Source organism: Ascaphus truei, chromosome 17 (assembly GCF_040206685.1).
Source record: "Ascaphus truei isolate aAscTru1 chromosome 17, aAscTru1.hap1, whole genome shotgun sequence".
NCBI lineage: Eukaryota > Metazoa > Chordata > Amphibia > Anura > Ascaphidae > Ascaphus > Ascaphus truei.
In genome coordinates this window covers 34,336,408-34,359,680 of record NC_134499.1, presented here as the reverse complement: position 1 = coordinate 34,359,680, position 23,273 = coordinate 34,336,408, and the positions used below count along the sequence as shown (strand labels likewise).

General features: G+C 43.7%; 1 protein-coding gene across 36 annotated transcripts in view; it reads right to left on the bottom strand.

The window, feature by feature from the left end:
• The window catches only part of CADPS (calcium dependent secretion activator), a 312,099-nt gene that overhangs the window by 219,912 nt on the left and 68,914 nt on the right, over window positions 1-23,273 (bottom strand). The window lies entirely within an intron of this gene.

The window sequence follows — 23,273 nt, the reverse complement described above, 5'->3', positions numbered from 1 at the left end:
CGGCTGGCGGTCAGTGCTACCGAATGGTACCTCCCGCAGTGTTAATTGTTCGGTGCCACTAGTACCACGCTCGCGGGACTGCGGGTGGCGCAGGTACCGGAGACTGTAAGGTTAGCAACATCACTATGTATCAGGGCAAAACAATTCTCTAGTTGCATCCTAGATCCATATTCACAAAACAGTGCTAAGCTTTAGCATGATCTAACTCCCATTTAAATAAATGCAATGTGCTAAATCTTAACCGCCTTTAGTGAATATGGGCCAAAGAAAAAACCCTATTGAAAACAATAGGATTTTTTCCTTTGATACATAATGTATGGTACTGTACATACTTTTTTTTAACATTTAGTACATTGTAAAAATGAATTCCTGTTCTATAACTGTAAAATATAATATCTGACACAATGCTAAATAATTATGCAGAGTTATTTGCTAGTAAATCCCAGACAATGCAGGATAACTACCCAGCGCCCAAAATGTGCATCAGAGATCCCTTATTCAGGGTTTGTATTTCTGTCAAATCTAAGTAGCTTGATAGTCATGCTCCTTACAGTGTGTTTGACACATACCTGTTAAGCAGATAGGTTTAACACTCTTTAGACCCGGTAAATGTCATTGATACAGAACTAGGGAGAGCATTTATAGAATTTCAAGAGATATAGAACTTTATAAATCCCAATACAATGTAAGCATCACTTAACGAGTCCTACAGATCCATATCTCCATCCCCCAAAACATTCACTAGATAAAGTGGGTGCACAGTATATTGATTCTGAAGGACTGGTTCTCCAAATGCCTCTTCTGGTCCCCAATTGAATATACGCTGCAAATCTATCTTCCCTTTGCTCTGCAAGATTTACACCCAATTAAAATGAATGGAGCCCAAACCTTCCTGAGCAAAAGGTAGCCGGTCTCACAGCATATTGAAAAAATACATTAGCATCTATTTAATAGTAAAGTCCCAAATGTTGGATCTTGATAAGTAGCCTCAAATATATGTTAATCAACCCAGTGATTCTATTCATTCCTTGTATGAAAATAGCATGTCTTTTAAAGGGGTTTTACACCATGTGCAGGAAGTCCACCTTTTGAGCTGGTCAAGCTTGGCTCCTGCTAAACATTTCATAAGCGATTGTGGTTCCTGAGTGCCAACCGTTTAGCATTTAGATGACACAATTCATAAAAACAACATAAAGCATTCATGAGTTCGCAGAGGCTTACATCGAATATATTGTCTTCATGTAGATTTTCCTCCTTTTTTTTATACCACCTGCTTCCTTTTTATACAGCAAGAGATCAGTGAACATGAAAAAGAATGATAAGACGATGTACTGTAGTATATTCACCTACTCCCGTGTCATGTTTGAAAATCCCATGGAAAAGTCCTTAAGCATATCCCTGCTTCAGCACAGGTGGCTCAATCAGTCGTTAACTGAGCCACTGACCGAGCCACCTGTGCTGAAGCATGGATATCTCTAATACCTGACCTGTTAGAAGCCCTTGAGAACTGGTGTTGGCCACCCCTGCTCTAGTGGGGTGGTACTGCGTTTAATGCTTGGGGCCTCTAGAATGCAAGAAGCCAGATTGTGGCTTCGAAATGTGCCTTGGGCTCTGTAAATACGAACAGTATTTCTGTTTGTTTCATTACAATGTAGAAGCTACGAGTATGGCTACGATTCTGCCGGGCTTATCGGGTGTCACATGGGCATACCTCGTGCCTAAGTGCCTGTATGCTTTCACGTACCCTACAGTAGATTTGTGTTTCGTGAATTATTTATGTAGAAACTATTTACGCCGGGAGTTGCCCGCATTGTTTGCTATTGTGAGGCGTCTCAAACGTTCCGGCCATTATCGGCCAAAAACTAACATTACATTTAATGGGAGTTTTTACCCTAATAACTGTCCAAACGGCACGCAATATATTGAATTACAGCCTCCAGCTAGTGTGTCGGCCCAACATGCGCCTATCACGTCTCCTCAGTCTTATTTAGATGGATTAATTTGAGATTTCTGGCATCCCAAAAACTAGTAACAATGGGTATTTGGCATACTAGTATTTGCCAAATTTAACCTTTTATTGCTATGGGGCCCGAATAAAACATTGCACAGCAATGCTTTTTTTTGGGCCTCTCTATGGGTTGAATGGGTTAGAGCAGGGGGGCTCAACTCCAGTCCTCAAGCCCCTCCACAACAGGTCAGATTTTAAGGATATCCCAGCTTCACACAGGTGGCTCAATCTGTCCCTGCTTCAGCACAGGTGGCTCAAACAGAGGCTCAAATTTTGAGCCGCAGAAAGAGCCACCTGTGCTGAAGCTGGGATATACTGAAAACCTGACCTGTTGTGGGGGGGCTTGAGGACTGGAATGGAGCACCCCTGGGTTAGAGAAATATAACTAGCTTGTTTAGCTGCTGGCATCTGCTAAAAGATCCAGTCATGGGTGTTAGATAAAATAGCTCTGAAGGAGGGGGGGGGGGGGGCGGGAGCCAGGGCCATCTTGCCAATACAGCTAAAATCAATTTTTGATTGTGGTGTTTTTGTTCAGTATTATGTTATGTGAGCAAATACACACTGCCAAAAAGCATCGGTAATGGCGGTATGATCTATTAGCAGTGACTGAATGCAGCATAATAGCAGCTTCCATGCACCTTAATGGATCGTGACCCACACAAAACCAAAGAGACCATGTGATGTTTTTCAGAAGAGTTGGCTCACAATTGGTTGATTTTTCCTGGGAAAGTGGCAGGCGAAGGAAGCGGCTGTTTTTATGTTATCAAAAGTGCTCGCTTTCCCCTCTCAAAGCATAGGTGACCAAGATTGATAATAGTTTTACAGATCCAAAAGATTCAAACAAGTTTTTTTTTTTTTACATATTTGCATAATAAATTAATAATATTTCAGATTTGGGCAGTAAACTTCTACAGAAATAATAAAAATAATTTAAAAAAAACCCCATAAAATATAGAGCTACTATGAAAGTGACTGAATATTCACCCTTAAAACCCCAAATTTGTTTCTGAATAGATAGTAGCATAGTGCAGGCGACGGCGACCGCGTGACGTAAGCCGTCGCTATAGCGATTCCTGCTTATAGTAGCAGGGGACAAGAGAGGGTGACCGGGCGACGTGGCGGAGGCGTGGCCGTGAGAGGTTTGCCCTCATTGGCTGACCCGGTCACGTGCCGCTGACGTCATGCGGCGATCGGCGATCGACGAAAAAGTACAAATTTTTAACTACCGGTGATCGCGACCTCTCCGTCGCTCTGCAGCGCGGTCGCGCCTACTATGGGCTCCGCGACGGACTGCATGTACAGTACTTGCTACGGCGCTGCACAACGTCAGAGTCGCCGTAGCCAGCACCACAAGTGCAGCCTAACTGCGCCCGACTTTCTGTCTAACTGGAAGTGCATTACTTGATTTCCTTTTTGAAATACATACATTTTTGCACTATCTTTGTCGTCTTTTCTTCTCCATATATTGAAAGTTTGGTGCATCCTGTACTGTGCCATGGTGTGAAATGGGAGAGGGGGGGGGATGGAAGGGGGGAGAGATGTCTTGCAAGACTGCCGACATAGGGGTGTGGGGCCCTGTCATAGTTCTAGTCCTGGGTCCCGGGAAATCTGCGGCCCTGCTTGTAGCTCTCTCTCTCTCTCTACTGTACTTCCTGTGTCATTTTCACTGATAACAGGTTGTTACCATTAGATTGACCTCTGTCGTTTTGGTAGCCTTAATTTTCCCTGGTGGGGCTGTCAAGTGCAGGGTGGCAAAGGAAAATCCTTTTTTGTCCTGGAACCTCTCTGCATGTTTGGTTTCCCTGTATTGAGGCAGCCATTGCTCCTCAGGCCTCGTTCAGGGTGCCAGCTGCAGGACTCGGAGGGAGGGCGGGAGGGAGGCAGTGCGGCAGTTTGCTGGGCGATCTGTGTTTATCCCCCAGCAGACTTTTCAGCGTTGGGGAGGGGGCGGGGTTACACACAGCAGGGTAAGTATCGAGGTTGCAGTCATGAAATCATTCTGAAGAATGATTTCATTGGCTGCCTAGGTCCCAGTGACGCTGCTGCAGCTCCAAAAAACGAAATTTTCGTTTATTGAAACTGTAGTCAGCTTCAACTCCTGGCTTCGGAGACAGGGCGGTTGCTACCCTGACAACCAGTATTCAAATTGAATACTTTGTTTCTCACGGCAGCACGCCCTCCCTCCGAAGCCAGCACCCTGAACGAGGCCTCAGTGTAAGTTGCAAAATTGTTGCTTTCCCCCATTGCTCCCAGCCTGTTGCCTTGAGAATGCCCCTTTCTCTTGGCTAGCTGAGCTATTTCTGGCTCCCCCTGCTATGCTTTCATATTTGGCATATTTCCTTTGCATGTTCCTGCCTGGACAGGAAAGCATGCTCTCTTTTGGAATAAACAGCCTGTGAGTAACATCCCTTTCTCACTGCTTCTCCCAGAACAAGGCATTGATATTTTACAAGGCATTGATATTTTACCATACTCTCACAAGTGTCACCCCCCAGTTGTTCTATGTTCCTATGTACCCCTTCCAATATAGAATGACTCTGTGTGCATTCAAAGGGGACGAGTTAAACTGCCTGATCCTACTCACTTGCTACAGGGAGCTGAGGGCCAGACCATTGTTAATATTCAGTCAAAGCGTTGCACGACGCGGTTTAAACATCCCTCTTTCTCTTAAGCAGACTGAGAACTCACTGGCGCAGATGAACCAAGCTCTGATGTGGGGTATTGCATCCAGATCCAGTGTTATCTGCCATTAATCTTGATGAATTTGACCCATAGAGCCTGTATCTTTAATCCTGCACACTCCACGAATTATTTTATCCGAGCCAATTCATCATGTAGTAAGACGCTCATCACAAGGCTGTCTGTGCCATGGTTTTAATTATCACATGATAAGTTAAGATGTATTGAACTTCCACATTCTTAATTTAAATCGAGGGACGTTTAATATATGGTAATCTTAGGAAGATGATGGCAGGAGAAGTAAGCTTCTTAAAGTATATTTTGAAATTATACATCACAGAAAGGTTTTAATAAGTACTGCAAACCACACATTTCCCCCTACATCACTTGATAAATGGGTATGAAACAGGTTACAGTACTCTGCAATGCTCATCAATATATTCTAGCAGTAAACCAATACTGTCACTCGTGAGTTAATTCACAAATGAACAAAACCTGGAAAAATAGGTCTGGGACCCATACAGATGCTGGAATTCTTTACTTCAATCACAAAGAGGATTGATTCGTCTTAATTTAACTTGAAAGAAAGTTTGCCAGCTTTGTATACGGCAGGCTTCTTCTAGGGGTTGTCCATATTAAAATGGATTAGAAGCAAAAGGTGACACTGTGTGCTCATTTGCATGTCATTCCCCAGAATCCTTTACTGCAGTGGAAGCAATGTATGCTAAGACCTTGATTATAACGGCAGCGGGTCATTTTGATCTCACTGTGTCAGTTAAACTTGTCTTAGGAGGTTCCTTTGCATGTATTCTATAGTACTAATAAGTAAAACAAATAGATTTTACTCTGTAAACAGAGCATTGGGTGGCTATAGCATTGAAGCAGGTAGAATATTGGGAGCGTAGAAATGCTCGTGGTTGAAATACTGTAAACAATACCTAAAAATTATATTTCCGAGTAACAGCAGACATAAAGCAGTGGAATGAAACCCGCTCTCTCGCCTTACATTTTAACTATGCATGCACATTGATTATTGAACAAGAACATGTTTATGGGTTCTATCTCTTTCCCTTATGCATCGGAATATTCTGTTTGCTTGTTTGGGTCACCTTAACAAATACATATCATTTAGAATCTAATGTGCTCACTGGTCAAAAGGTTCCATACACTGCCGATGAATTGTGGAAAGTATATTTTCAATTGTATTAGGTATATTATTACATTTTCCATTCCGGTAAAGGGTTATGTAACAATAACGTTGTTTAAATAATTCAAACAATGTTATGTAAGGCATTTTATTTGTAACTTCAAAACAGCAGAGTTGAAGAAAATATGCATAGTTATACTGAGAAACAAGCTACAAAGCTTTTTCTTTATTAAATATAATGCTTACACACAATCACATTATTATTGGATGGAGAAAAATATGTAGGTACAAAATACTATAAGCTGCCAGGAAAATTAAGCATTTTGGTCTATTAAATGTGTGCTCTTCATGGGTTACACACTGTCAGATTAAAAAAAATGCCTCCCATAGGTACTTACTTGGCGCCCTCACCATCCAGGGCCGTAGCCATGGCAACATGACGCCGTCTGACATCATGTTGGCAGCTGCGCATGAGCGATCTGCGTTTGCCGGCCGCACCTGCGTGATTGGCGCTTGCTAGCCGCTCGTGAAGTGCCAATCGCACATGCTGCCCCCTAATTCTGCCGCCTCAGTCCCGGGCCAATCAGGCCTAATGGGAAATCCGCCAGTGGTTACACCACTGGTAGTCAAGTCCAGTCCTTGACGTAGATCCGCAGAGCTCGGGAAACGCAGGACTTGTTTTGTTATCAAAATCAGCAACGAACGTTATGCGCTCTGAGGTTAACCCGAATCCACAGAGCTAAGTATATGCATAAACAACGGCCATTAGTGATCTCACTCGCAGAGACTTGATGCCATGTGACGCTAGCACTGCCATGCTTTAGCTTCAAATAACATGGCGTTAAACCTCTCTTACCCAAAGTTGACGTTACTCCCATCCAGACCCTGAACGACTGAACTTAAAGCCGCAGTACAATCTGCCTTTTAATTCCCCTTTAATATGTGCATCAATACAGTCCACACAATGATAAGTAATTAGCTAAGTTGACGATCAATCCATTCTCCTGTGATCGATCGGCGAAGGTTCGGCTCGGGGGTTCACTAATTGGCTGTCAGTGTAGCAGAAGAGGACCAAAGATGCACTGTTCTGTGGGGAAGATCATGTGACCAGGCAGTCACTAGATACAATTGGTGCACTGCTAGAGAGCGGGCAGGGCTCAAAAAGGGGTGTGCCAGAGTCTGTTTCAGAAGAGGAAGGCGACGTGACTATGTAAATGGTTGCTATAGAAACAAAACGCTTGTTACATTATAATACATTAAAAATGTAATTCAGAGTTGTTTAAAAAAATGCTACACGTATTTTCTCATAGTACAGAACTGATTTATTAAAGGATGTTGATTGGTCTGCAGCTTTAAGCAATACTGAGTACGCAACTCATGACATTGTTGACCCCATTCTTCTCTGTATTACCATCAACTGCTTTATCTTCTTTTTGACTCTAACTTTTATTGTAATTCGAGACAAGGGAAATATTGTTATTGATGCCAAGCTATTGCTGGGTTTACTGGCGCACAGGGAGATGTGATACCCTTAGATCAGCAATACATTTTGGCACCGCTGCTCCATGCCCCACTTGACTGTTCCTCAGATATGTTGTACTGGTCATTATCCATGATGTACCACATTTAGTTTGTCAGAAGGAGAAGGAGCGGCTCAGTGAGTAAAGACACTGACTGGCACTGAGAGTTTGAAGAAGGGGAACTGGTTAAATTCCCAGTGTCAGCTCCTTGTTATCTTGGGTAAGTCACTTTATCTCCTTGTGCCTCAGGCACCAAAACCATAGATTGTAAGCTCCCCGGTGCAGGGACTTGTGCCTGCAAAATGTCTCTACTGCACCGACACACTTTATTCGAGCAAATACCCAGTATGTACCTGGCAGATACCTGGAATGCGCCGCTCCTCACCTCTGACAAGCCCCGTTGTGTTTGCCTTCCCAGCCTGGGTTCATGCCTGTCTGACAGGCGGCTGATCTGTTAAATGATAATGATTAGGATTTAATAGGCTGCAATGCTTCGCGTGTCTACCAGATGGCATAAATTCATGAATTGTAATGCAGTATATATATATATATACTGTGCAGTATTGCAGCCAGCGGGAATAAAATACTTCAATCCCTGCTTGGAAAATACCTCAATGCACTCGGGCAGAAAACAGTCACAAACCTCAATACACCCGGGTATACCCGAATTCGTGGGACTAGCCGAGCTCGAATAAAGTGTGTCGCCGGTGTATAAAGCGCTAGGTAAAACTAGCAGCTCTATACAAGAACATATTATTATTATTATTATCCAAGTGCCCTCTCCCTTTCTAGCATGGAGCCTCTAGCACGCATAACCTCGCCCTCCCTCCATTCCATTCCATCTGTGACATTTTTTACTAGGTTTAGCAAGATACACTTTGTTCTACTGACTGTATCCGGTTTGCTTCGACCAATCATGGCTACAACTCTGATGGTGAGCAGTGCCACGCTCTAAATGCTGAGTTTTATTCCCCAGAGACTTACTGCAGCTTTCTTATCTTCTGTTTCTCTCTCTCTCTCCTGTCACAGTACATCTCCTATGCTTTGCAATGATTGTATTCCTACACTGGCTTCTTCTTCCTCCTGTTTCACATTCAATGATAACGATGTGTATGGCTGAGTTGCCAGGTCCAAAGGACAAAAAAAAAATGCAAGGAAAATGTTTTATGTTTACAATTCCCAAGTCTACAAACTCCTCAAACATCTGGTCCTGTCATGGATTGTACTGTAAATTGTTGTAAAGGCTGATATTGGATTTACTGAAGCAGCCAGATTCCAAGGTACAGTACCATTGATCATCTTTCTAAACCAATGGAGAAAATAAAATATAGAAAGTCCCATACAACAAAAGGGCTTCAGACACAAAGAATGCTGCTGTTTGGAGACAATTATTTTTTGCCGTTCTTGGCTTATTCCTTCTACGCAGATAATGTATTTAAAGACAAAGCTGAAACTTAAATGTGGATTTGAATACAGATTAAAATCTTTTTTTTTTCTATCTTTGGTGGTATGTTAGGACAGCGGTGCGCTAACTGGGGGGGGGGTGCGATAATTTCATGGGGGGAGTGCGGCGGTTACAGAGGCCCTGCGCTCTTCCCCACAGCATTTAAATTAAATGCTGTGGGTGGCGTGAGGCCTCTGCAACTCCCTTACCTGCTCTCTGCTGGGTCTCCGGCGACGCGTCGCCATAGCAACTCGGCATCAAATGACGCCGTGGGGTCATGTGACATGATGCATCGCCATGGCAACGTGTGCCAAATGGCACGGCGGGGTCATGTACCGTGGGGGGAGAAGGCAGGGGGGGCGCAGCTGTAATGGTTTGGGCACCCCTGCTCTAGATGATAATTACGTGTTTGTTTAAAAAAAATTTGACTATTAAATGCACGGTAGTCTACCAAGTTTCAAAAACGGAAAAATCTAAATATTTACATGGTTACGTACTGTAGTGACGCAGTAGATGTGGTTGAAAAAAGTCATACGTCCATCCAGTCCAACCTATGCTAAATTTAGACGACAGACACTATCCTATTGTTGTATTTATCGTATATTGATCCAGAGGAAGCAAACTAAACCCCCCATTGATATATCATCCAACGATATCTCATAAGGGGAAAAATAAATTCCTTTGTGTCTAATGGCAATCAAATTTCGCACTGGATCAACATCCTTCCCATGTGTACTTATTTGGTCTATCCGTGTATACCTTCCCTTTCTAAAAAGATGTCCAAACCTTTTTTCAAGCTATTTATAGTATCTGCCATCATAGTCTCCATGGGTAATGAATTCCACACTTGAACTGCCTGTACTGTAAAGCAGGGGAGCGCAATCATTTTTCCCAGCGCCCCCCTGCTGGCTGTCCCCCTCTCCGCGGGTCCCCCCACAACTCGGCTCCGGCGTTCTGGGCGTCATGCAACGTGACGTCATTTGACGCCACGTTGCCATGGCGACACATCTCCCCATCCGTCTGAGCCAAGGCAAGTGCAGTTTATAGAGGCCTTTGCTGCTTTACCGGCATTTATTTTAAGTGCCTTCGGGAAGCGTGTGGGGCCTCTATAAACCCTGCGCCACCCGCAGACAATCTCGGGTGCACCCCTGAGTTATCACACCCCTGCTGTAAAGGACCCTTCCCTTTGTTGCTAGTGAAATCTACTTTCCTCCAACCTTAAGGAATGATCCTTTGTTATTTGTACTGCGCTTGGGATCAATAGCTCCTTGTATTGTCCCTGAATATAGTTGTATAGTTATCATATCCCTCTTAGACGTTTATTTTGTAATGTAAACAAATCTAATTTAGCTGGCCTCTCCTCATAAATCAGATTATCCATCCCCTTTATTAATTTGGTGGCTCTTCTCTGCACTTTCTCAAGTTCCATAATGTATTCTGTTTCTGGCATTAAATATTGAAATAATCCTACCTATAAAACTAGGTATGAAAGTCTGATGTAATTCAGGGTGCATAATATATTCGAATACGTGGCTGTCTAGTACCAATCAAGTGTTCCTTATCTGGTTTGCTACACATGTCAAAATATCTCTAATGTAATTATTGCTTATCTGACAGCTTTATAAATTATCAATAAACTTACTGAGAAGAAAATCAATATATATATATATTTTTTTTTTAAGAAGCTTTACTTTCTTCATTGCTGGATCTAACACATAGCCGTGTACGTCATTTTCTAAGGTTAAAATAACATTTGATTAATAAGCAATAATCTTAAATGCAATTTTTGTACCTGCAGCAATTAATCCCCAATGACTGCTTTTATGTTGTCCATGAGTAAGTTTCTCTATAGAAAGATACGGACAATATGAGATTTCCTCAATATAACAAATGAAGGGTGGAATTAATTTTACATAGAATACATAAATACATACATAAATACATAGATTAGTACAAGAAATATGATGTCGAAAATGTATATTATACCTTTTTGCAGGTTAATTTTATGGAAAGGAGAGTACAAGGGAGATTATGCACCAAAATAACCAATATACTGACAGAGACAAATAAAGAGCAGCACAGATTATTTTCTCATTTGCATGTTCATGTCTTTAGTCTTCATTTCTACATCTTAAACCTTGTATGATGTTTGAGAGATTGAAACATTCTTGGGGAATCCATATGAGAGGTGGACGAACTGTTTGGGTTTGGTTGGTTACGTTGGTCTCTTTCTATATCCAACCATTACCTTGTTGGTTCCTGTAAGAGATGTGTGCAGAGGTATGCAAATGGAGACCGTTTTAGGGTGAAATTAATATAAGGCTTTATTGCCTGTTCCTTTAACAATGTAAACACAAAACAAAAGAAAACCCTATTACACTTTGGAAAATAACTAGACAGTACTGTATATGCCCTATCTAACTGGGTGGGTAGCAAGGCTGACTACCACCCCAAACATATATATATACATATATATATTTAGATATACAACAGTCCAACAAGAAAGTCTCTTATCTGTTTCTGTTGAGACCTCTCTGTTCTTCTGGGTCAGCATCCTTGTGTGCAAAGAACTTGCTTTGATAAGGCGCTGTCCAGGGTGAAACGCGTTAGAGAGGCCTTTGTGGTCCTCCGTTTTTTAATCCTATGTGCCAATAAATATTATTTTCTGTTTTATCTCTCCAGCCCAGTCTTCTTTTTTGCAGCCTTGCTCCGCCATTCCTGTTTTGTTTTTTCATTACTTCTTTGGCAGGGAGCCCGCCAGTACCTTCAGTACCCTCCGCAGCCATTCAGTCGGTGAGTGCTTCCTTTAAATTACTTGGGATTATTGTCTGGTTGTTTATTTGGTGTTTTCAGCAGGCGGGTGTTCGTCGGCGGTGGAGCGGGATCTCAGAGACTGCGCACCCTGGTGGTCTCCACGGTCCCATCTGACGCCATTCGACAGCACTTACTTATGTGACACATTTATGTATTTATAAAATGTTTTAACCGGAAGAATACATTGAGTTACCATGATATAACATGATTTCCTTTATATGTTACCTGATGGGATATAACAGATGGAGCCAATGCTGTATGCTACATGCATACAAATCCAAGGCTTCATTCACATAGAGGGAGGTTCTCCTGTTTTTTGATGAACATTCTTTATTGTGGTTTATTTTACACCTGTTGGATTATAGTGCTGTGGATCTTGTCAGGCACCGGCTTATTTTTTTTATTTATAAAATGTTTTACCAGGAAGTAATACATTGAGAGTTATCTCTCGTTTTCAAGTGTGTCCTGGGCACAGAGTTATGACGACAAATACATGGTTACAAATACACGGTTACATTAAATGAACAGGGTTATACATTATATACAAGACATTGCATGAACAGTTAAAGATAAAATAAGTTATAGGCATATGTAACAGTTACAGACTTCATTAAAATGTGAGACAGCTTTAGTTTTGAAAGAACTTAGACTAGTGGCGGTTTTGAGAGTCTCAGGTAGGTTGTTCCTGTTGTGGGGTGCATGGTAGGGGCGCACGGACTCAGGACATGTCCTAACCAACTCTACTTGCGAGAACAGCACAAAGTTTATAGCTAACTTGAGCTTGCCTGAAGACAAAGATGTTAGCTACAGGTACACGATTACCTGACTAACCGAAAATCTGCTAACACAGAAACAAGACCACCCAGCCCCTACATACTAACCCTCAGAAGGAAGATAGCAGGATAGTGCTGGTAGAGGATAAAGCCAGGATGGGGATAGCGAAAAGGATGTGAGAATGCAATGGGGATAAGGTTTTTTTTTACAAGTATATATACTGGTGCTTTGAGAGAGATTCTTTAGCTAGGCCAGGGTGATTGTACTCCTCACACTGGGGTACGGCTATACTATTAATCATAATTGTGTGCTGTGCTTAAATCAAACCATTATGAAACGTCTTGGTGTCAGACTCGCTTTTATTCAGAGACATAAATCATCAAAAATCCACTATGCAACAAATATGAAATAAGATCACAGGCCCATGTCCACATTACAGTGCGACTGGAAGCATTTGGTTTAAAAGCATGAAAGCAAACAATATATTGGCTTGATGTATGAGTGAGGTTGAGGGACCTTCTCAATTTCCGAGATGAACTGATATTAGGTAATTTTCACTTCCTCCTCCGCAGGGAGCTGAGTTTTACTGCACCAACATGCTCAGGGATATGACAAGTTAACCTGAGAATAGACACAAGTTGTCTCGCCTGTGATCAGAATGATTATATCTGCAGGTGATAGAATTGAGAGATTGTGTGCTGCTCCTCTAGAGGAGAAATCTCAGCTAGAGTTTAAATACTGTGCACCCAGCGGTGTTGCTACCCGAGTGCAGAAGGCTACATTGTTGCAACTGCTTACAATGTCCCCCTGTGAATAACAAGAGACTCAAAGTCATAGTCACTACATATAAATACATATTTTTAGTGCTTGTGCTTGATACTCTGTGTAAATCAACAGCTGAATAGAGGTTTATAACAAATGCATGGTTGTCCTGTGACTTGTTCAACAAATAAAAATCAGGGCCGGCCTTAGGGCAAGGCGATTGCCTTGGGCACCGCGCCTTCGAGGGGGGGCCTGAGCTCCAGAGGAGGGAGCTGGGTCGTCCCCAAACCAGCGCAGGACCGCACCACTGCTCACCACAAGGTAGGGACAGGGGAGGTGTGTGTGTGCATGGAAAGAGATAGCTGGGGGAGATGAGGTAGCGGGTGGGTAGTAAGTGTGTGTGCGCAGGGAGGTCTTTCCTTAAGTGGAGCGGGCTTCCTTCTGCAGAGTCGCGTTGTCATGGTGACGCAACATCACACAGTGATGCGTTACCATGACAACGAAATGTCATGATGTCACGACGCTGCAGGAGGAAGGGCCCCGCTGTCAGCATGCCGCCTTGAGCCCTGCCAAAGGTAAGGCTCAGACTGTCTGATACTAAAAGGGATTACCCGCTCGGGGTTACCTATATAGCAAAGTGCCACAAAATCACAGAATAAGCTTCAGGAGACATAGCTTGTGATGGTTCTCAGAGGTAAAGAATATGTAACAAAAAAAGAGAGAGACTCCATAATGAGCACTCCGGCCTACCAAGAATAAATCCAATTTATTCAAGCACAATTAATCAAATAAACAAAGAAACACCGAAAGCAAAATAATAAACAACATGGACTGCATATATAATAGACACTCAAAGGGAATAAGGTGCAAAGTCTCCAAAAGTATCCTAAAAGTAAAGTGGTAGAAAAAAAAAGGATGTTAAGCGATTTCGGAGAGCCTGTATCAGTTTGGGCTAAGATAGCTCCACTACTAGTATGGAAAAGGGCTCTGAGTGCTAACGCGATCGAAAGGTTACATAGAAAAGTCAATAAAGCTGTGGCGGGGTTCATGACCGACTTAGGGGGAGTGGCGGTGAGGCCCTCAGATTTAGGCAGCAACCTGACGGGTCTTTACAGAGGTGACGTGATGCATCTTTCAGATATAATTTCCGATGTCTTGCATTGGAGTTTGCAGTCTGCTTTGGTAAAGGCTTTTCATTTGGCGATGGCTGCAAGGGCAGTTTAAGTTGGTAAATGCCCTTCTGGGTGGCGATAAAGTCAGATGGGTTTGGAACCCGTCATAAGTTGGCTTCTTATAGGGACGTCTAAGGTACCTCCCAATTGTTGTTTATGGAGAAGGCAGTACAGGCTTGGGCGGCCGATATGGTGGTGGCCTTCCAGTGGTGTTGTGTGTTTTGGACCAAGTAACCTGGGAAGCTGTTGGCATATAGAGGAACAACCCAGGGGTATCCCCAGGCTTTATGTTGTGGGCAGAGCAACTTAGATGGGTACCCCTAGTTTTGGTTAATTATGTATTGATAAGTAAAGCCACGACCAATTTCTTCCAAGACTTGGTATGTGTCTTATTTATGGGTTATCCTATCTGTACCGATGTCTGTGTTACGGAGCGGAACTCCCATCCCCCGAATTCGAGACATGGGTAAGTCAAGAAAGGCAAATGTGTAGTTACACCAACTAGAGAGCTTTTTGAAATTTGAATCACTAAAACAGACCTCTTGATCCAGTGTGTTACTGATTATTCATGTGTTAAGTATCAATATGCCATATTGTGTCCATGGAATGCTACAGGACCATATACTGTATGCAGTTAATCCTTTGCTCAAATGTATAGTCTTATAATCAGAAATGGCTCTACAAAGATACTGTATCTTCTTTTGCAGTCAAGGGATTGAATATAGCTTATTCATTAACCACTTCACTGCTACGGGGGTCAGCAACACACTGCAAGGCATTGGGTTGTTGGTCACTTTGGCAGGGAAGTTACCTTGCATAAAACAATATTTAAGTGCAGTGATACAAGCAACTACATTTATGTTCACAGCTATGTTTTGAACAAACACCATAAAAATGTTCTTTTGTGCCATAGATATGTCTGCTTCTCAATGAATAATGTCTGGAAAATATTTGTAGACTATTGTGATTATGCAATAGAGAGCCAGTGCAGACCATGAACTAAAGGTAACAAGGAAGAACACCGCCGTTAGGGACTGCAGAGGAAAGATCAGGACAATAAACGCTATACACAGTATACAGTATTTATTACCTTGATCTATTCCCTTCAATCCCTAATGGCAATGTTCCTCCTTCCTCCTTGAAAATATACTGACGTCACTGTTTGGCTGCAAGGGCTCTCATGTATTTTTAGTACAAGTTCAGTGACATACCATTTTAAAGGCAAGAGTTATCCTTCGTAAAATGTGAATCTCACAGCTTTTATCTGTTGTCCACATCATGAAATCCTATTTTGTAAAGCTCACATTTACACTTCCACCGTCCTTCTTTCTCTAGTTTCCCACAAGTCTGCCGCTCCACTTATCTTCCCCCAAATTTCTTGCAACAATTTAGCTGTCTTCATTATCAATTACAAAAGCAACTAGCCTTGCGAAAACATGAGGGATGAATGTCATGGCAAAATAACTTGATCTGTAACCTCTCTGGGTTGTAATTGGTGGACAATCAAGAAGGCAATTACAAAACGGTATGGTTTCAATTACTCCATAATTGTTCATGATCATTTGTGTTTTCGTGGATTTCAAGTGCCATGAAATCTGTCACCGCCCTGGAAAAATACAGCTCTAAGTAAGCACTAATTAGGGCTTTAACTTACAAATGTCTTTCAAAAGTTCTACAAAGGAACTTTAAGTGGGCGGGGGGAAGGAGCTTTCTGCTCCCATTGTTATACAGGCATACCCCGGTTTAAGGACACTCACTTAAAATACACTCGCGAGTAAGTACATGTCGCCCAATAGGCAAACGGCAGCTCGCGCATGCGCCTGTCAGCACGTCCTGAACAGCAATACCGGCTCCCTACCTGTACCGAAGCTGTGTGCAAGCGAGGAGACTATAGAGACTGTTACAAATGCGTTATTTACATCAGTTCTGCACGTATATGATGATTACAGTACAGTACATGCATCGATAAGTGGGAAAAAAGGTAGTGCTTCACTTTAAAGTACATTTTCGCTTTACATACATGCTCCGGTCCCATTGCGTACCTTAATGCGGGGTATGCCTGTATACTGAGAATATACTGGTCACCTACTGTGGCTGGTGGTCTAGAGCAGGAGTGTGCAAACTTTTTTGTCTGCACTCCCGTGCCTGCTCTCCCCCCCTTGCTCGCTCCTCCCCCTTACCTTTTCTCCGGCATCATCTGATGTCACGACATCATGTGACCGCACGTTGCCATGGCGACACGTCGCCAGAAGTCACCAGAATCAGAGATCCGGTAAGTAACATACAGAGGCCTCGCGTGCTCCCCCGGCATTTAATTTAAATGTTGTGGGGAAGAGCGCGGGGCCTCTGGAAGAGTTGCGCACCCCCAGTTTGCGCACCTCAGGTCTAGAGATAGGTCTGAGAACCCCTGTAGTCAACAATGATAACAGCAACAATTTAATAAAATATTCTAAACAGTGTTAGGATTATTTAACAACATATACCCACATATGGGGCATTTCTGACATTTTGAAACAAAGTTACAATACACAACTTTTTTTTGGTCAAGGAACCCTATGTGACATTCTGAGGGATCCCAACCATCTCTAACAGTGAGTCTGATATCAGATGCATTGTAAGGAACCCCAACCCTCTCTAATAGCACGTCTGAGATCAGATGCATTGTAAGGAACCCCAACCCTCTCTAATAGCACGTCTGAGATCAGATGCATTGTAAGGAACCTCAGCCCTCTCTAATAGCGCGTCTGAGATCAGATGCATTGTAAGGAACCCCAACCCTCTCTAATAGCGCGTCTGAGATCAGATGCATTGTAAGGAACCCCAACCCTCTCTAATAGCGCGTCTGAGATCAGATGCATTGTAAGGAACCACAACCCTCTCTAATAGCACGTCTGAGATCAGATGCATTGTAAGGAACCTCAGCCCTCTCTAATAGCGCGTCTGAGATCAGATGCATTGTAAAGAACCCCAACCCTCTCTAATAGCACGTCTGAGATCAGATGCATTGTAAGGAACCCCAACCCTCTCTAATAGCGCGCCTGAGAACAGATGCATTGTAAGGAACCACAACCCTCTCTAATAGCGCACCTGGGATCAGATGCATTGTAAGGAACCCCAACTCTCTCTAATAGCGCGTCTGAGATCAGATGCATTGTAAGGAACCCCAACCCTCTCTAATAGCGCGCCTGAGATCAGATGCATTGTAAGGAACCCCAACCCTCTCTAATAGCGCGTCTGAGATCAGATGCATTGTAAGGAACCCCAACCCTCTCTAATAGCGCGCCTGAGAACAGATGCATTGTAAGGAACCACAACCCTCTCTAATAGCGCGCCTGGGATCAGATGCATTGTAAGGAACCCCAACTCTCTCTAATAGCGCGTCTGAGATCAGATGCATTGTAAGGAACCCCAACCCTCTCTAATAGCGCGTCTGAGATCAGATGCATTGTAAGGAACCCCAACCCTCTCTAATAGCGCGCCTGAGAACAAATGCATTGTAAGGAACCACAACCCTCTCTAATAGCGCGCCTGGGATCAGATGCATTGTAAGGAACCCTAACTCTCTCTAATAGCATGTCTGAGATCAGATGCATTGTAAGGAACCCCAACCCTCTCTAATAGCGTGTATGAGATCAGATGCATTGTAAGGAACCCCAACCCTCTCTAATAGCGTGTCTGAGATCAGATGCATTGTAAGGAACCCCAACCCTCTCTAATAGCGCGCCTGAGAACAGATGCATTGTAAGGAACCACAACCCTCTCTAATAGCACGTCTGAGATCAGATGCATTGTAAGGAACCCCAACCCTCTCTAATAGCGTGTATGAGATCAGATGCATTGTAAGGAACCCCAACCCTCTCTAATAGCACGTCTGAGATCAGATGCATTGTAAGGAACCTCAGCCCTCTCTAATAGCGCGTCTGAGATCAGATGCATTGTAAGGAACCCCAACCCTCTCTAATAGCGCGTCTGAGATCAGATGCATTGTAAGGAACCCCAACCCTCTCTAATAGCGCGTCTGAGATCAGATGCATTGTAAGGAACCACAACCCTCTCTAATAGCACGTCTGAGATCAGATGCATTGTAAGGAACCTCAGCCCTCTCTAATAGCGCGTCTGAGATCAGATGCATTGTAAAGAACCCCAACCCTCTCTAATAGCGCGTCTGAGATCAGATGCATTGTAAGGAACCCCAACCCTCTCTAATAGCGCGCCTGAGAACAGATGCATTGTAAGGAACCACAGCCCTCTCTAATAGCGCACCTGGGATCAGATGCATTGTAAGGAACCCCAACTCTCTCTAATAGCGCGTCTGAGATCAGATGCATTGTAAGGAACCCCAACCCTCTCTAATAGCGCGCCTGAGATCAGATGCATTGTAAGGAACCCCAACCCTCTCTAATAGCACGTCTGAGATCAGATGCATTGTAAGGAACCCCAACCCTCTCTAATAGCGCGCCTGAGAACAGATGCATTGTAAGGAACCACAACCCTCTCTAATAGCACGTCTGAGATCAGATGCATTGTAAGGAACCCCAACCCTCTCTAATAGCGTGTATGAGATCAGATGCATTGTAAGGAACCCCAACCCTCTCTAAGAGCGCGTCTGAGATCAGATGCATTGTAAGGAACCCCAACCCTCTCTAATAGCGCGCCTGAGAACAGATGCATTGTAAGGAACCACAACCCTCTCTAATAGCGCGCCTGGGATCAGATGCATTGTAAGGAACCCCAACTCTCTCTAATAGCGCGCTTGAGAACAGATGCATTGTAAGGAACCACAACCCTCTCTAATAGCGCGCCTGGGATCAGATGCATTGTAAGGCACCCCAACTCTCTCTAATAGCGCGCTTGAGAACAGATGCATTGTAAGGAACCACAACCCTCTCTAAGAGCGCGTCTGAGATCAGATGCATTGTAAGGAACCCCAACCCTCTCTAATAGCGCGCCTGAGAACAGATGCATTGTAAGGAACCACAACCCTCTCTAATAGCGCGCCTGGGATCAGATGCATTGTAAGGAACCCCAACTCTCTCTAATAGCGCGCCTGAGATCAGATACATTGTAAGGAACCCCAACCCTCTCTAATAGCGCGCCTGAGAACAGATGCATTGTAAGGAACCCCAACCCTCTCTAAGAGCGCGTCTGAGATCAGATGCATTGTAAGGAACCCCAACCCTCTCTAATAGCGCGCCTGAGAACAGATGCATTGTAAGGAACCACAACCCTCTCTAATAGCGCGCCTGGGATCAGATGCATTGTAAGGAACCCCAACCCTCTCTAATAGCGCGCCTGAGATCAGATGCATTGTAAGGAACCCCAACCCTCTCTAATAGCACGTCTGAGATCAGATGCATTGTAAGGAACCCCAACCCTCTCTAATAGCGTGTATGAGATCAGATGCATTGTAAGGAACCCCAACCCTCTCTAAGAGCGCGTCTGAGATCAGATGCATTGTAAGGAACCCCAACCCTCTCTAATAGCGCGCCTGAGAACAGATGCATTGTAAGGAACCACAACCCTCTCTAATAGCGCGCCTGGGATCAGATGCATTGTAAGGAACCCCAACTCTCTCTAATAGCGCGCTTGAGAACAGATGCATTGTAAGGAACCACAACCCTCTCTAATAGCGCGCCTGGGATCAGATGCATTGTAAGGCACCCCAACTCTCTCTAATAGCGCGCTTGAGAACAGATGCATTGTAAGGAACCACAACCCTCTCTAAGAGCGCGTCTGAGATCAGATGCATTGTAAGGAACCCCAACCCTCTCTAATAGCGCGCCTGAGAACAGATGCATTGTAAGGAACCACAACCCTCTCTAATAGCGCGCCTGGGATCAGATGCATTGTAAGGAACCCCAACTCTCTCTAATAGCGCGCCTGAGATCAGATACATTGTAAGGAACCCCAACCCTCTCTAATAGCGCGCCTGAGAACAGATGCATTGTAAGGAACCCCAACCCTCTCTAAGAGCGCGTCTGAGATCAGATGCATTGTAAGGAACCCCAACCCTCTCTAATAGCGCGCCTGAGAACAGATGCATTGTAAGGAACCACAACCCTCTCTAATAGCGCGCCTGGGATCAGATGCATTGTAAGGAACCCCAACCCTCTCTAATAGCGCGCCTGAGATCAGATGCATTGTAAGGAACCCCAACCCTCTCTAATAGCGCGTCTGAGATCAGATGCATTGTAAGGAACCCCAACCCTCTCTAATAGCGCGCCTGAGAACAGATGCATTGTAAGGAACCACAACCCTCTCTAATAGCACGTCTGAGATCAGATGCATTGTAAGGAACCCCAACCCTCTCTAATAGCGTGTATGAGATCAGATGCATTGTAAGGAACCCCAACCCTCTCTAAGAGCGCGTCTGAGATCAGATGCATTGTAAGGAACCCCAACCCTCTCTAATAGCGCGCCTGAGAACAGATGCATTGTAAGGAACCACAACCCTCTCTAATAGCGCGCCTGGGATCAGATGCATTGTAAGGAACCCCAACTCTCTCTAATAGCGCGCTTGAGAACAGATGCATTGTAAGGAACCACAACCCTCTCTAATAGCGCGCCTGGGATCAGATGCATTGTAAGGCACCCCAACTCTCTCTAATAGCGCGCTTGAGAACAGATGCATTGTAAGGAACCACAACCCTCTCTAAGAGCGCGTCTGAGATCAGATGCATTGTAAGGAACCCCAACCCTCTCTAATAGCGCGCCTGAGATCAGATGCATTGTAAGGAACCCCAACCCTCTCTAATAGCGCGCCTGGGATCAGATGCATTGTAAGGAACCCCAACTCTCTCTAATAGCGCGCCTGAGATCAGATGCATTGTAAGGAACCCCAACCCTCTCTAATAGCGCGTCTGGGATCAGATGCATTGTAAGGAACCCCCCCAAGCTGGTGCTTACCAAGATACATTTACATCACAAATAAATGCATGTGTTTTAACTAGAACAGTGAGCTGTAAGAAAATATTCCCAGTATCTTTAATAATTTGCAAGACTCAGCATTAAATTCCGTAACAGATTCCAAACTATTTATAAAATGTTTTACCAGGAAGTAATACATTGCGAGCTTTGCTGCGCCCATGCTGCGCCCATGCTGCTTGCTTGTGCGAGAGAGCCGCGTGATGAATCGCATTGGGGTAATGTGATTGTGTAGGTGGTGCTTGTGCACGTGAGCGTCGGCCGGAGGGCTTCCCGCCGAGACAAATAATTTTGTATTTGCGGCGCGACGGCTGGGTCACGTGAACGGTTCGCCCAATGAGGGCGAACCAGCTCTGTGATGTCACGGCCACGCCCCCTAAACGCCCCCGACACGCCCCCCCCCCCCCCCTAAGCGCAACAGCTCAGTCCAGGAATTGCCTCTGCTGCAAGCAAGCGCAACGTCACAGCGCTCTGTCTTGCGCTCGCGAGCAGACAGCATGGCCTTACATCTCGTTTTCAAGTATGTCCTGGGCACAGTTATAACAATACATGGTTACATTAAATGAACAGGGTTATACATTATATTTGAAGACATTTCATGAACAGTTAAAAATAATATGCAGAAATGTGAGACCGCTGAAGTCTTGAACTAAGTTTAATGCGTCCAGTACAGATATTGCCTACCTTTGATACCAGACTATTACAATATGTGAATGCCAAACTTCAGCAGCAGTGAAGGATTTACGGGGGGACAGTACTGGTTTGGATGCATAGGACGTCATATATAGAAGAGCAATTATAAACTTTAAAATGTTAAGGTGGCTTGACCCACACACCTTTATTGTTTTATATTTAGAAATTCCCTTTATAAATAACATTGTGTGGTGTTCATCATCAGACCACTTGTCTACCAACCAGTGTTAAGTGTATTCAAATCAATCAAGGATATTATAGCAACCACTGTAACTGAAGAAGCCAAAAATTATATTTCCAAAAATAGTTCAAAGCATATGGATCTCTATAACAAAATAAAAATCAATACTTTAAATAGCATTTGATTTCAAGTATAATGTGCGTAAAAAGTGCCCAGTAATTCGCATAAAAAATACATCAACGATCGTAGTGCTAATGTCCATGAATTCAACTACAGTATACCCAATGCCACTCACCGAATGTTGCATACTTTTGTTTTCACAGTGAACGCAACATTTTGGTTAGGGGTCTCTTGGGGTTCTGTTCTTAGTTCCCATGCCCGGATGACCGTTATTGACTTAATGAGGCGTTAATTTTCGGTAAACACATCGTTAACTGCTAACGTGCATATTCCGGCCCAGTAACGGAGTGTAGAGCGCTGTTCTCGGCCGGAAAGGGCATTACATTAAGTATAACGACCGTTAGTTCTAACGATATACAAAAGATGCATTACCTCTAACCACGCCTATTCAGAGAGGTCTGTAATCGTTAACGCAGGGATTGAATGGGACCTAAAGGTGGTGCTATTCCCATCAAGAACCTGAAATATGGATTCTGCGGGAGGTGGAGAGGTAGGTGGACTTAAATACCTCCCTAAACACACCTTCATACATTAGGTGGAGGGATACATGCGCGCACAAAGGAACACCCCGGAGATACCTGGGAAATAAGGTCATTTTAATAATTTTAATATACTTTGCATATCCCAATTAACACATTTCCCAGGTACAGTTTCTCAGGTGTGTTCATTTTTTTTGGAAAGGTATCTCTCCACGTGTCATATAAAGGTGTGTTTGGGGAGGTATATAAGTATTTTGGGACTCCAGTAAAATAGTCACCCTCTCCCTGTCTTCTAATAAGATATACAACTGCTGTTGTTTTTGCCTATCATTAGCTTCGTGGATATGGGATAACCTCAGGGAAAATAAAGACTGTTAATGATTTTGATAACGGTTCATTAACAGCACGTAGTCAATGGACCACTGTGGATCTGTTGCCTTAATTGTTAATAGTCTTAATAGTTCTCTTTGTTTTTCAAGAACCATGTTCAGCTTTG